The following is a 16,498-nucleotide window of genomic DNA, read 5'->3' on the forward strand; positions in this document are numbered from 1 at the left end:
CGACGCAGCCTGGACTTTACCGCCGTAACCGGGAGCCGTTGTACCTAAGATTGCGCGCTTGAAGGGCCTTAGATGAGGTCACTGCGCTCTGATTGGTCCGTAGCGGTCGCGTGACCGCTACGCGACCAATCACAAAGCAGTGACATCACCTAAGGTCTTTCAAGTGCTTGAAATACCTTAGAAGACGTCCGCAGCTTCTGATTGGTCGCGTAGCGGTCGCGTGACCGCTACGCGACCAATCACAAAGCAGTGACGTCTTCTAAGGTATTTCAAGCGCTTGAAAGACCTTAGGTGACGTCACTGCTTTGTGATTGGTCGCGTAGCGGTCACGCGACCGCTACGGACCAATCAGAGTGCAGTGACCTCATCTAAGGCCCTTCAAGCGCGCATTCTTAGGTACAACGGCTCCCGGTTACGGCGGTAAAGTCCAGGAGCCGCTGGAGAGGTGAGTATATCCCTATTTTTTATTTTAATTCTTTATTTTACACATTCATATTAATCCCGATACCGATTCCCGATACCACAAAAGTATCGGATCTCGGTATCGGAATTCCGATACCCGCAAGTATCGGCCAATACCCGATACTTGCGGTATCGGAATGCTCAACACTAGTTTTAAACAATATATATATTTTTTTTTTAATTTTAGAGGCAGCGGCGGCAGAGAAGGCGTGCACAGAAAAGAATGTGGGTGCACCCTCTTGTAGCAGAGCGCACACAGAAGGGGCACTTTTATGTCCTTTACAATGACTTGAGGAGGTAAGTTGAAATATATTGAAAGACAAATTTAACTTTTTTTTCTAACGTTTTACATGTGAAGTAACCCTTTTTTTTGTGTGTCTTTTACAATTTTCAGATATCCGGACAAATTTCTATCTTTTTGTCGGCTATCGATTCTGGCGTTCGACAGACTGCTCACCATCCTGGCACCCCATTTGACACTGCATGACACTTTTATGAGGAAGGCCATCTCTGCAGAGGAAAGGCTGCTTATCACCTTGCGGTAAGTAACAAATTTTTTTGTTGGAATGTCGTTAGGTCTCTATTTCACATGTCTCTGTGTCCAGTATGTGTGATTACATTTTTCATATCTCCTGGAGACACTGACCCACTCATCTATGCACATGTCAGCTTGTTTTGGGCGGCCGTGTGTCCGTTGGCAAAACACGCTGACATGACAAATTGATAACATTTGCACGTGCCACATAGTGTTCCACGTACGTGCACATTGAGAACACACATTGATGTCCTCTGCATGACAAGCGTTACAGGAATCGATGCTCTCTGGCGGACGGTGATGAAGATGCTGTGTAAACAAGTCTAACCAACAGCACCAGAGTGTTAGGATGCACGCTCCAAAGTTCAAGGATCCAAACTGAACAGTACTCACAATTGTAGAAAAAGAAGCAGCATCCGTTCCAGGTGAAAAAAGTGGTATCAAAAAGAAGTCTTTATTCTGCCATAGATATATACAACGTTTCGGCCATATTGGCCTTTATCAAGTATAACATATACAACACCTGACCGCCTTAAATAGTGTGGAGCCACAACCAGCACCAATCACAAATAGAGGGCAGCCTTAATACAATTACATAAATAAATACAAAAAATACATGTGTGACACCAATCTACACCACATTATAAGCAATACATTGTGAAACTCGCATAAAATATACAAAATTCACTGCATTCAATAGGGACGGGTCCGCTGTGCGCACCGCAGACCAATCACAGCGTTGTTGCTTTGGTTGTCATAGTAACCACCCACCGATCGCTCTAATCACATCTCTAGGGTGTGTAACCTCCGATCGCAGTTGTTCTTTTGCTGAATACGCCACCTGTAAGTAACACAAGACCTTCACAACATAAAAACCATTATAGTCACCTCAGGATCCGCCGATCAGTGCCGCCGGAGACAGCGTGAGGGCACATCACGTGCACGCGGTCACATGACCGCAGCACCGACAGGCCCCACAGCGCATGCGCCGGCCGCATCAGATCAGGCTGCACTCCCAGCGGTGTAGGAGCTCACACGCGATCACGTCAGAGGGAGGGAGGGGCAGGGAAAACCCCGTCCTGCTCCACACCCCTGAGTGACGTAGTGCAACCCCTCGCTGCACGGGAGGTGTAGACCCAGCCAACTCCATGGCAATCAAGATAGTTGGCGACTTGCCATATGGACAAAGGGGAAGGAAAAAAGAATAATAAAACAACAGGGGAAAGGAGGCATTATGTGAGTAGACCGGACAACAATATAGCCCCTCAGAAAAAAGGGAGAAATTTTGTATTAAAAGTCCCAAAAAGGGCACAGTGAACACAATAATAACAACACACATATTAAAAACAAATATACAGATTTAAGACACCACCTAGAAAAGAAGGGGATTTAGGAAATACATATCTGCAAGTTATATTCAATGTTCAGCCCTTTTGGTTGTAAAGTCTCCAAGGTGGAGATCCACCTCAGTTCTTTCTGTTTTAGCAACTTCATCCTATTCCCACCCCTTCTCAAAGCAGGAACCCCATCGATCACTCTGAATCTGAGTTGATTAACAGAGTGTCGGCATTCATTAAAGTGTTTAGGAACTGGTAACTCAAGTAGCTTAGTTCTTATGGTGCTTTTGTGCTTACTTATACGCGCTCGAATCTCCATAGTAGTCTCCCCTACATATATCAGTCCACAGGGACACACTATTGTATAGATTACATAACTAGAAGAGCACGTATATCGATCTCTGATCAAAAATTTTTTTCCCGGTTAGAGGGTGGAAAAAACTGTCGCCCTTCAACATGTTACCACAGCAAGCACAGTTGAGACAAGGAAAATTGCCCATCCTGGGTGGACATAAAGTCCTTTGGAGGGCAACCTTCCTAGTCCCAACGTCAGACCTTACCAGCTTGTCCTTTAAGTTACGTCCCCGCCTATAGGAAAGAATTGGTCGTGAATGAAATTCCTCGATCTGTGGTAACCCTCTATTCAAAAGGCCCCAATGTTTATTGAGAATATTGGAAATCCCCCCACTCGCTGGACAATAGGTAGACACAAAGGGGATCCGTTTCTGCATTTCCCTATTTTTTTGTGTTTGTAATTCCCCAACCGTCAATTCGGTCACCCTATTTCTATGAGACATCACTTTCTTTTTGGGGTAACCCCTACGTATAAATTTATCACACATCTCGTCCAACCTAACATCGCATATGTCATCATCAGAGACAATGCGACGAACCCGCAGCAATTGGCTCCAAGGGAGCGAGTCCATCATCCTCCTTGGGTGATGACTACCATACTCAAGAAGGCTATTTCTGTCTGTTGCCTTCACAAAAAGGTCCGTACAAAGCTTCTCATCTTGTTTATATACCATGGTATCTAAGAACTGAACTCTATCCATTGAATGTGTGATAGTAAATTTTAATTGTGGATGCACATTGTTCAGTTCAGATAGGAAATCAAAAAGGTCATTCTGTGTCCCCTCCCATAAATTTATGGGAGGGGACACAGAATGACCTTTTTGATTTCCTATCTGAACTGAACAATGTGCATCCACAATTAAAATTTACTATCACACATTCAATGGATAGAGTTCAGTTCTTAGATACTATGGTATATAAACAAGATGAGAAGCTTTGTACGGACCTTTTTGTGAAGGCAACAGACAGAAATAGCCTTCTTGAGTATGGTAGTCATCACCCAAGGAGGATGATGGACTCACTCCCTTGGAGCCAATTGCTGCGGGTTCGTCGCATTGTCTCTGATGATGACATATGCGATGTTAGGTTGGACGAGATGTGTGATAAATTTATACGTAGGGGTTACCCCAAAAAGAAAGTGATGTCTCATAGAAATAGGGTGACCGAATTGACGGTTGGGGAATTACAAACACAAAAAAATAGGGAAATGCAGAAACGGATCCCCTTTGTGTCTACCTATTGTCCAGCGAGTGGGGGGATTTCCAATATTCTCAATAAACATTGGGGCCTTTTGAATAGAGGGTTACCACAGATCGAGGAATTTCATTCACGACCAATTCTTTCCTATAGGCGGGGACGTAACTTAAAGGACAAGCTGGTAAGGTCTGACGTTGGGACTAGGAAGGTTGCCCTCCAAAGGACTTTATGTCCACCCAGGATGGGCAATTTTCCTTGTCTCAACTGTGCTTGCTGTGGTAACATGTTGAAGGGCGACAGTTTTTTCCACCCTCTAACCGGGAAAAAATTTTTGATCAGAGATCGATATACGTGCTCTTCTAGTTATGTAATCTATACAATAGTGTGTCCCTGTGGACTGATATATGTAGGGGAGACTACTATGGAGATTCGAGCGCGTATAAGTAAGCACAAAAGCACCATAAGAACTAAGCTACTTGAGTTACCAGTTCCTAAACACTTTAATGAATGCCGACACTCTGTTAATCAACTCAGATTCAGAGTGATCGATGGGGTTCCTGCTTTGAGAAGGGGTGGGAATAGGATGAAGTTGCTAAAACAGAAAGAACTGAGGTGGATCTCCACCTTGGAGACTTTACAACCAAAAGGGCTGAACATTGAATATAACTTGCAGATATGTATTTCCTAAATCCCCTTCTTTTCTAGGTGGTGTCTTAAATCTGTATATTTGTTTTTAACCCCTTCACCCCCAAGGGTGGTTTGCACGTTAATGACCGGGCCAATTTTTACAATTCTGACCACTGTCCCTTTATGAGGCTATAACTCTGGAACGCTTTGACGGATCTTGGCGATTCTGACATTGTTTTCTCGTGACATATTGTACTTCATGTTAAAGGTAAAATTTATTCGATATAACTTGCGTTTATTTGTGAAAAAAATGGAAATTTGGTGAAAATTTTGAAAATTTTGCAATTTTCCAACTTTGAATTTTTGTGCCCTTAAATCACAGACATATGTCACGCAAAATACTTAATAAGTAACATTTCCCACATGTCTACTTTACATCAGTACAATTTTGGAACCAAAATTTTTTTTTGTGACGGAGTTATAAGGGTTAAAAGTTGACCAGCAATTTCTCATTTTTACAACACCATTTTTTTTTAGGGACCACATCTCATTTGAAGTCATTTTGAGGGGTCTATGTGATAGAAAATACTCAAGTGTGACACCATTCTAAAAACTGCACCCCTCAAGGTGCTCAAAACCACATTCAAGAAGTTTATTAACCCTTCAGGTGTTTCACAGGAATTTTTGGAATGTTTAAATAAAAATGAACATTTAACTTTTTTTCACACAAAATTTATTTCAGCTCCAATTTGTTTTATTTTACCAAGGGTAACAGGAGAAAATGGACCCCCAAAGTTGTTGTACAATTTGTCCTGAGTACGATGATACCCCATATGTGGGTGTAAACCATTGTTTAGGCGCATGGCAGAGCTTGGAAGGGAAGGAGCGCCGTTTGACTTTTCAATGCAAAATTGACTGGAATTGAGATGGGACGCCATGTTGCGTTTGGAGAGCCCCTGATGTGCCTAAACATTGAAACTCCCTACAAGTGACACCATTTTGGAAAGTAGACCCCCTAAGGAACTTATCTAGATGTGTGGTGAGCACTTTGACCCACCAAGTGCTTCACAGAAGTTTATAATGCAGAGCCGTAAAAATAAAAAATCATATTTTTTCACAAAAATGATCTTTTCGCCCCCAATTTTTTATTTTCCCAAGGGTAAGAGAAGAAATTGGACCCCAAAAAATGTTGTGCAATTTGTCCTGAGTACGCTGATACCCCATATGTGGGTGTAAACCATTGTTTGGGCGCATGGCAGAGCTTGGAAGGGAAGGAGCGCCATTTGACTTTTCAATGCAAAATTGACTGGAATTGAGATGGGACGCCATGTTGCGTTTGGAGAGCCCCTGATGTGCCTAAACATTGAAACTCCCTACAAGTGACACCATTTTGGAAAGTAGACCCCCTAAGGAACTTATCTAGATGTGTTTTGAGAGCTTTGAACCCCCAAGTGTTTCACTACAGATTATAACGCAGAGCCGTGAAAATATATATATTTTTTTTTCTCAAAAATGATTTTTTAGCCCCCAGCTTTGTATTTTTACAAGGGTAACAGAATAAATTGGACCCCAAAATTTGTTTTCCAATTTGTCCTGAGTACGCTGATACCCCATATGTGGGGGGGAACCACTGTTTGGGCGCATGACAGAGCTCGGAAGGGAAGGAGCGCCATTTGGAATGCAGACTTAAATGGATTGGTCAGCAGCCGTCACGTTGCATTTGCAGAGCCCCTGATGTACCCAAACAGTACAAACCCCCCACAAGTGACCCCATATTGGAAACTAGACCTCCCAAGGAACTTATCTAGATGTGTTTTGAGAACTTTGAACCCCCAAGTGTTTCACTAAAGTTTATAGCGCAAAGCCGTGAAAATAAAAATTCTTTTTTTTTTTTCACAAAAATGATTTTTTAGCCCCCAGTTTTGTATTTTCACAAGGGTAACAGGATAAATTAGACCCCAAAAGTTGTTGTCCAATTTGTCCTGAGTACGCTGATACCCCATATGTCGGGGGGAACCACTGTTTGGGCGCATGACAGAGCTCGGAAGGGAAGGAGCGCCATTTGGAATGCAGCCTTAAATGGATTGGTCTGCAGGCGTCACGTTGCATTTGCAGAGCCCCTGATGTACCCAAACAGTACAAACCCCCCACAAGTGACCCCATATTGGAAACTAGACCTCCCAAGGAACTTATCTAGATGTGTTGTGAGAACTTTGAACCCCCAAGTGTTTCACTACAGTTTATAATGCAGAGCCGTGAAAATAAAACATCTTTTTTTCCCACAAAAATGATTTTTAGCCCCCCAAATTTTTATTTTCCTAAGGATAACAAGAGAACTTGGACCCCAGAAGTTGTTGTTCAATTTGTCCCGAGTACGCTGATAACACATATGTTGGGGTAAACCCCTTTTTGGGCGCACGGGAGAGCTCGGAAGGGAAGGAGCACTGTTTTACTTTTTCAACGCAGAATTGGCTGGAATTGAGATTGGACGCCATGTCGCGCTTGGAGAGCCCCTGATGTGCCTGGACAGTGGAAACCCCCCAATTCTACCTGAAACCCTAACCCAAACACACCCCTAACCCTAATCCCAACGGTAACCCTAACCACACCCCTAGCCCTGACACACCCATAATTCTAATCCCAACCCTAATCCAAACGTAAATGTAATCCAAACCCTAACCCTAACTTTAGCCCAAACCCTAACTTTAGCCCCAACCCTAACTTTACCTCCAACCCTAGCCCTAACCCTACCCCTAACCCTAACCCTAAACGTGACTGAAATACGTGGCACTGAAATACGTGGCACTGAAATATGTGGCACTGAAATACGTGGCACTGAAATACGTGGCACTGAAATACGTGGCACTGAAATACGTGATACGTGGCACTTAAATACGTGGCACTGAAACACGTGGCACTGAAATACGTGGCACTGAAATACGTGGCACTGAAATACGTGGCACTGAAATACGTGGCACTTAAATAAGTGGCACTGAAATATGTGATATGTGGCACTTAAATACGTGGCACTGAAATACGTGGCACTGAAATACGTGGCACTGAAATACGTGGCACTGAAATACGTGGCACTGAAATACGTGGCACTGAAATATGTGATACGTGGCACTTAAATACGTGGCACTGAAACACGTGGCACTGAAATACGTGGCACTGAAATACGTGGCACTGAAATACGTGGCACTGAAATACGTGGCACTGAAATACGTGGCACTGAAATACGTGGCACTTAAATAAGTGGCACTTAAATATGTGATATGTGGCACTTAAATACGTGGCACTGAAATACGTGGCACTGAAATACGTGGCACTGAAATACGTGGCACTGAAATATGTGATACGTGGCACTTAAATACGTGGCACTGAAACACGTGGCACTGAAATACGTGGCACTGAAATACGTGGCACTGAAATACGTGCAACTGAAATACGTGGTACTAAAATATGTGGCACTGAAATACGTGATACGTGGCACTGAAATACGTGGCACTGAAACACGTGCCACTGAAATACGTGATACGTGGCACTGAAATACATGGCACTGAAATACGTGGCACTGAAATACGTGGCACTGAAATACGTGGCACTGAAATACGTGGCACTGAAATACGTGGCACTATGACTGTCAGAAAATGTTCATTAAACGGTTAGGGGTGAGGTTAGGGGTAGAGTTAGGGTTAGGGTTTGGATCCCTTTATCACCTTGATGGTGGTGGGTGGCTTTTCAGTGTGTTTTCTGTTTTTTTCGATAAAAATGCATGCGTTTTTAACGCAAACAAACGCATGTGCTTAAAAACGCAAGAAAATACTGCAGGTTGTATTTCTGAAAATGAACGCATGCAGAAAAAAACCGCATGCGTTTGAAAACGCGACCAAACGCGTACAAAAAAACCGCATGCGTTTTCAATGTTAAATATAGGGAAAAAACGCATGCGTTTTTTTGTGCAAAAAACGCTGCAGACAAAAACGGAAGTGTGAAACCAGCGACGCTTTTTATAGCAAAAAAGTTTTTGCGTCTCCACATTTTGAGACCTATAATTTTTCCACATTTGCTCCACAGAGTCATGTGAGGTCTTGTTTTTTGCGGGACGAGTTGACGTTTTTATTGGTAACATTTTCGGACACGTGACCGTTTTTGATCGCTTTTTATTCTGATTTTTGTGAGGCAGAATGACCAAAAACCTGCTATTCATGAATTTCTTTTGGGAGAGGCGTTTATACCGTTCCGGGTTTGGTAAAATTGATAAAGCAGTTTTATTCGTCGGGTCAGTACGATTACAGCGATATCTCATTTATATCATTTTTTTTATGTTTTGGCGCTTTTATACGATAAAAACTATTTTATAGAAAAAATAATTATTTTGGTATCGCTTTATTCTCAGGACTATAACTTTTTTATTTTTTTGCTGATGATGCTGTATGGCGGCTTGTTTTTTGCGGGACAAGATGACGTTTTCAGCGGTACCATGGATATTTATATCAGTCTTTTTGATCGCGTGTTATTCCACTTTTTGTTCGGCGGTATGGTAATAAAGCGTTGTTTTTTGCCTCGTTTTTTTTTTTTTTTTCTTACGGTGTTTACTGAAGGGGTTAACTAGTGTGGCAGTTTTATAGGTTGGGTCGTTACGGACGTGGCGATACTAAATATGTGTACTTTTATTGTTTTTTTTTTTTAATTTAGATAAAGAAATGTATTTATGGGAATAATATTTTTTTTTTTTTTTCATTATTTTGGAATATTTTTTTTTATTTTTTTTTACACATTTGGAAATTTTTTTTTTTACTTTTTTACTTTGCCCCAGGGGGGGACAATACAGATCGGTGATCTGTCAGTTTGCATAGCACTCTGACAGATCACCGATCTGCGAGAAGTGCAGGCTGCTTCACAGTGCCTGCTCTGAGCAGGCGTCTGTGAAGCCACCTCCCTCCCTGCAGGACCCGGATCCGCGGCCATCTTGGATCCGGGTCTGGAGCAGGCAGGGAGGGAGGTAAGACCCTCGCAGCAACGCGATCACATCGCGTTGCTGCGGGGGGCTCAGGGAAGCCCGCAGGGAGCCCTCTCCCTGCGCGATGCTTCCCTGCATCGCCGGCACATCGCGATCATGTTTGATCGCGGTGTGCCGGGGGTTAATGTGCCGGGGGCGGTCCGTGACCGCTCCTGGCACATAGTGCCGGATGTCAGCTGCGATATGCAGCCGACACCCGGCCGCGATCGGCCGCGCTCCCCCCGTGAGCGCGGCCGATCGGCTATGACGTACTATCCCGTCGGCGGTCATACGGGCCCACCCCACCTCGACGGGATAGTACGTCAAATGTCGGGAAGGGGTTAATATGTGTGTTGTTATTATTGTGTTCACTGTGCCCTTTTTGGGACTTTTAATACAAAATTTCTCCCTTTTTTCTGAGGGGCTATATTGTTGTCCGGTCTACTCACATAATGCCTCCTTTCCCCTGTTGTTTTATTATTCTTTTTTCCTTCCCCTTTGTCCATATGGCAAGTCGCCAACTATCTTGATTGCCATGGAGTTGGCTGGGTCTACACCTCCCGTGCAGCGAGGGGTTGCACTACGTCACTCAGGGGTGTGGAGCAGGACGGGGTTTTCCCTGCCCCTCCCTCCCTCTGACGTGATCGCGTGTGAGCTCCTACACCGCTGGGAGTGCAGCCTGATCTGATGCGGCCGGCGCATGCGCTGTGGGGCCTGTCGGTGCTGCGGTCATGTGACCGCGTGCACGTGATGTGCCCTCACGCTGTCTCCGGCGGCACTGATCGGCGGATCCTGAGGTGACTATAATGGTTTTTATGTTGTGAAGGTCTTGTGTTACTTACAGGTGGCGTATTCAGCAAAAGAACAACTGCGATCGGAGGTTACACACCCTAGAGATGTGATTAGAGCGATCGGTGGGTGGTGATGAAGATGCTGTCATCATTCTCCCCTGCTGTGCATGATTTCAGCACCATCAGGGAAGAATGGGATTTGACTGCATCACATGCCACCGTGTAACTGCGCCTACTGTAGTGCTTTTATCCCTGCAAGCCATCCGTGTTGTTATAATTCAGCCCACAGTTGCGTTAGATGTCTCTCTCCCTCTCTCTCTTGCTTGCACACACACACGCCCACACACCCACCCCTCTTGTTGGACGGGGAGCACACATACACACACACACACACACACGTGAGATACGGCCAAGTGTCGCATGGTAATCCCCGGCCCTTCCGCCTGCACTCTGGAGTGGAGTGTGCACCCACATACCAATACATGGAGCCGCACGCTCCACAACGGAGTGCATGCAGCAGGTCCGGGGATTAGCATTCAACACTCGGTCATATCTCGTATGTGTGTGTGCACAAGTCCCATCAGGCCTTTTTTTAGTTTGTTTACACCCTTTCTGTTGTGCCGGGTGTTAATGCCAGCATTATTGAATGCTTAACATAACACATGAATGGTGCTGGACGCATATTATAGCGGCCTTAACTTGTGACATGTTTACTTAAATTTTTCTTTGCAGATTTTTGGCCACAGGAGAGAGCTATACATCCCTGCACCTCCAATTTAGGGTTGGTAAATCTACCATCTCTAACATTGTGAGGTGTACATGTACCGTCATCTGGCAGAAGTTGCAGCCCATGGTGATGCCTTCCCCAACCGAGGAGACTTGGCTGCAGGTTGCAGCAGGCTTTCAGTCTGTGGCCAATTTCCCAAACTGCATAGGTGCAGTCGATGGTAAACATGTAAGGGTTCAGCAGCCACCACGATCAGGATCACGCTTCTTTAACTATAAGAAGTATTTTTCAGTGGTCCTGATGGCGGTGGCTGATGCCCATTACAAATTTGTTGCCATTGATGTTGGTGCCTATGGTAGTACTGGGGATTCTCGGGTGTTGCGAACATCACAGATTGGGATGCAAATTCTTCAAGATGGCGGAACGCTCCCAGCCCCAAGACCTTTGCCGGGTTCCACACATCCAGTACCCTTTGTGATGGTATCGGATGAGGCGTTTCCCTTAACAACAACCCTGCTGCGCCCATACCCACAAAGGGGACTGGATGCCTGACGGAGGATTTTTAATTATCGGCTGAGTCGTGCACGCAGATATGTGGAATGCACCTTTGGGATCATGACTAGTCAGTGGAGGATCTTTCACACTGCCATCCAGTTGGACACAGACACCGTTGACGCTGTGATTAAGGCTTGCTGTGTACTCCACAACTATGCTCGTGAGTACAACACTGACGTAGATGTGGAGTACCAGCAGCCAGTAATTAATCCAGTGGTCAACGGGGGTCTGGGCAGGCCGTCCAACTCGGGTGTGCGTGTGAGAGAATCCTTCACTGACTACTTCATGAGTCCAGAAGGTGCCGTGCACTGGAAATACTCCTGTGCTGGTGTTGGGCAGCCTGACCAGCAGAGAAGGATGCATCTACACTGACCCTCCAAACAAAGTTGCCGACATCGCTGAAAACTGTTGTGAAAACAAGTCAAGATCCCGATGAATCAGAATCGACAACAATCAACACAATTGTGTTTAAAAAAATGTTTTGTCATGTAACCCCAAAAAATTTTTTGTTGTAATTTAAATAAAAACATTTTTTGGGCTTAATTTCTTTTGTTTCTTTGTAGCTCAAACAAAAGGGGGGTGTTTTCATAAATTAACTATTCTATATCTCATACTGCAGTGAACACATAACAGTAACACAACCCCCAAACCAATAATCCAGTGCCCATATACCCAGGACAGCGTCAGACACAGAGGCCTTGTCCCCATTGTCTAAAAACCAGAGAATAATTTTTGAAAAACAACTTTATTTTAACAAACACAAAATATTTGTAAATTTAATAATACATTTTTCAATTTGAAAGAAAGTAAACAGCCCCTTGTAAAGGCAACATGCAACTGGAGCATTAGCCAATTTTCATTTTAATGCAGATATGTGTAATCTGGAGAATACACGTAATTTGTAGGGTCTGTGTGAGAACTTGGTCCCAGTTGCTGATTACTTCCTCTCTCTGCATAACTGCCTTGTTGACTGCTGCACAAATACTGTGGTCTTGCAGGTGGTTCCGGTGTTCTATGTCGGGGCCTGAACTGTTATGGACCTGGTGGTTAGGAGCACCCGGAATGACCTGATGAGTAAACTAGTAATCGGAACAAGCTCTGGGAAAGTGGGAACTCTGCTGACCGCAAACTCTACTCCTATCACACACACTAGAAATAGCCGTGGAGCGTACCTAACTCTCCCTAGACGCCTCTTCACAGCCTAAGTGCTAACTACCCCTAAAGATAGAAATAGAAGCCTAACCTTGCCTCAGAGAAATTCCCCAAAGGTAAAGGCAGCCCCCCACATATATTGACTGTGAGTTAAGAGGAAAGTCACAAACACAGGAATGAAACAGGTTTTAGCAAAGGAGGCCAGACTTCACTAAATAGTCAGAGGATAGAAAAGGGAACTATGCGGTCAGCACAAAAGACTACAAAAAACCACGCAGAGTAAGCAAAAAGACTCCCCACACCAACTCACGGTGTGGAGGTGCCACTCTGCACCCCAGACCTTCCAGCTAGCAAGGGAATATCATGATAGCAAGCTGGACTAGAAATTAGCAGTACTAAGAAATATATTCAGGAAGCAGTAACAACAAATGAACTAGCAAAGAATTAGCTTCTGCTGGAGTAGACAGGTCCTCAGAGAAGTCCAAGAGAGATCTGAACCAATACTGAAACATTGACAGCTGGCATGAAGTAACGATCTGAGTGGAGTTAAATAGGGAAGCCAGCATAGCAACAAACGAGAGCAGCTGACAAAACCAACCTCAGTGACCAGCAGTTCTGCTCAAAGCCACCAGAGGGAGTCCAAGAGCAGAACTAACCAAAGTACCATTCATGACCACAGGAGGGAGTCCGAGAATGGAATTCACAACACTGAACAGTCCCAACACCCCCATCAGAACCTCGTTATAAGGCACAATTGGAGCACGGTCCTCCAGAGCAGTGAGGGACATCTGGACCATAGACATTAAAAGAGACTGCCTATCCGGTGGCAGTGAGCGAGTCTTCCTTGCTACAGTCAATGCAAAAGAATCACAATGGTCGTCGCAAGAAGATTTTTTTAATAAATCAAGGGTGTCCGTGGCAATTTGCACTGTTTGATCATCATTGTTCTTCTTTGCTTTTTTTTTTCTTTTCTCTGCTGTCACCGGATAGGCAGCTCTCTTCTCCACTCTCACAGCTTCTGCGGAACCAGATGCTTCAGCAGCTGCTGAAGCAGATGTGGATGCAGCTGCTGCTGAAGCGGATGTGGATGCAGCAGAAGCTGTGGTAATGGATGGAGAGATGGTCCCTCCCGCTCCAGAGGAACTGCCTGCTCCATCCTCTGTGTCGCTTTCATCCACATCAGCTGTTGACATGTTTCCTTCCGTCCTGTGAGAAAAAACAGAACATATATAAAATTTTAGAAGGCTGCGAAGGAGCAAAGTTTTACATGCAGCAAATAGGCTGCTACTTCAACATTTAGGTCCACTACTTTGCTTGTGTAGTGATAACGCGTGTTTTCATGTAAGTCATGCATTATCACCACTAGTGTTGAGCATTCCGATACCGCAAGTATCGGGTATCGGCCGATACTTGCGGGTATCGGAATTCCGATACCGAGATCCGATACTTTTGTGGTATCGGGAATCGGTATCGGGATTAATATCAATGTGTAAAATAAAGAATTAAAATTAAAAATAGGGATATACTCACCTCTCCGGCGGCTCCTGGACTTTACCGCCGTAACCGGGAGCCATTGTACCTAAGAATGCGCGCTTGAAGGGCCTTAGATGAGGTCACTGCGCTCTGATTGGTCCGTAGCGGTCGCGTGACCGCTACGCGACCAATCACAAAGCAGTGACGTCACCTAAGGTCTTTCAAGCGCTTGAAATACCTTAGAAGACGTCACTGCTTTGTGATTGGTCGCGTAGCGGTCACGCGACCGCTACGCGACCAATCAGAAGCTGCGGACGTCTTCTAAGGTATTTCAAGCGCTTGAAAGACCTTAGGTGACGTCACTGCTTTGTGATTGGTCGCGTAGTGGTCACGCGACCGCTACGGACCAATCAGAGCGCAGTGACCTCATCTAAGGCCCTTCAAGCGCGCATTCTTAGGTACAACGGCTCCCGGTTACGGCGATAAAGTCCAGGCTGCGTCGGAGGGTGAGTATATCCCTATTTTTTATTTTAATTCTTTCTTTTACACATTGATATGGATCCCAGGGCCTGAAGGAGAGTTTCCTCTCCTTCAGACCCTGGGAACCATACAGGATACCATCCGACACTTGGTGTCCCATTGACTTGTATTGGTATCGGGTATCGGTATCGGATTAGATCCGATACTTTGCCGGTATCGGCCGATACTTTCCGATACCGATACTTTCAAGTATCGGACGGTATCGCTCAACACTAATCACCACATATTATATATAAATAATCTTGTGGAGTGGAAGCACCAATGCAAGTTTAATAGAAAAGGAAGTGGTGTCAAGACACACAACGCATGTGTGGTAAAGTAGGGTAGGTATGACACCTTTGTATTTAGAAGCATAGTGCTGGCGGGATTTATGACAATCCTGTCTTCACTATACTATCACATTTTGATGCAGCGTGTTTAACGCGGTGGCAGGACACAGGGTTGAATACACAGCCAACTGTGCAATTGCACATGGAAACACGCACCATGTATATCTGTGGATTCTAAATTACCTCCGCAATGTCCGGCTGGTGACAAGGAATTGGAGCTCGTCGCTAAATGGGAAGGTTTTTTTACTCGGTGATGAGCCACTTCTAGCACAGGTATTTATGAACTTATTAAACCTGTCCCTGACGGAGCGCCACCTTTGCTTCACATCTTTTTCTACAATTTTTTTTTTTATAAAAATCAAGGATTTTTTAGAGATATAAACAAAGTAAATTTTTTATAAAATCAATGTTCTCTAACTAAATTTAATTATAATTACCAATTTGCAGTTGTGTTGCCCCTGGATAGTTGTCCCATTCCGGAAACATGTCACGCAAAATTTTGGTCCATGCTAGCTCACGGAAATATTTATCTTTGTAAGACTCATCAGAAGGGTCCCACAGGGCCGGATAATCACGAACCTACAATGAATACAATAGTGTCATTTCATACTATATTGAACGACCAAGTAATGTTACAGAAATGGTTTTCAAAAGTTGAAATATATTTAAAAGTAACCCCTACATGAACCCAAGGACAAACAAAAAACACAAACACCAATAAACACGTTTGTGTGTCGTTGTTTAAAAACAAGCTCTGGCGCCGTCAATCCTGTGCGGGCCGTGTGGCAACATGTGTTGCTGGGTGGGCTCACGATAAGCTCAGGATTGCCGGTGCCACTGCTTGTTTGCAACCTGCAAGACACTCTACACTAAACACTATAGCTTTCAAAACCATAACCCTAATCTCTACACCAACACTAATAACAGTGTTTTTGTCCCCCTATATTTTTAGGCCAGAAAGGCTAGGCAGACAGCCGTGGGCCAATATTTGTGGCCTGGGAAGGGGTTAAAATACCCCTGGCTGTTCCCAGGCCATGAATATGAAGCCCACAGCTGTCTGCATAGCCTTTCTGGCTCTCAAATATAGGGAGAGCCCCCCCAAAAAAGTGTTGGGGTCCCCCTATATTTTTAGGCCAGAAAGGCTACGCAGACAGCCGTGGGCTTATATTCATAGCCTAGGAAAAGGGCCATGGATATTTGCCCCCCCCTGGCTACAAATAGAAGCCCGCAGCCACCCCAGAAAAGGCGCATCAAAATGATGTGCCAATTCCGGCACTTAGCCCCTCTCTTCCCACTCCCGTGTAGCGGTGGGATATGGGGTAATGAGGGGTTAATGCCACCTTTCTATTGTAAGGTGGCATTAAGCCCGGTTAATAATGGAGAGGCGTCAATAAGACACAAATCCATAATCCTATTT

At 44.6% G+C, this 16,498-nt stretch overlaps 1 long non-coding RNA gene across 1 annotated transcript; it reads left to right on the top strand.

Moving 5' to 3' along the window:
- The first annotated feature begins 647 nt into the window (after window positions 1-647).
- LOC143818255 (uncharacterized) lies at window positions 648-12,029 on the top strand. Its single transcript, XR_013224417.1, has 3 exons — window positions 648-759; window positions 857-1,003; window positions 11,038-12,029. It is a non-coding gene; the product is annotated as an uncharacterized LOC143818255 (long non-coding RNA).
- The last annotated feature ends 4,469 nt before the right edge of the window (window positions 12,030-16,498 follow it).

The sequence above is a fragment of the Ranitomeya variabilis genome, chromosome 3, assembly GCF_051348905.1.
Source record: "Ranitomeya variabilis isolate aRanVar5 chromosome 3, aRanVar5.hap1, whole genome shotgun sequence".
Taxonomy (NCBI): domain Eukaryota; kingdom Metazoa; phylum Chordata; class Amphibia; order Anura; family Dendrobatidae; genus Ranitomeya; species Ranitomeya variabilis.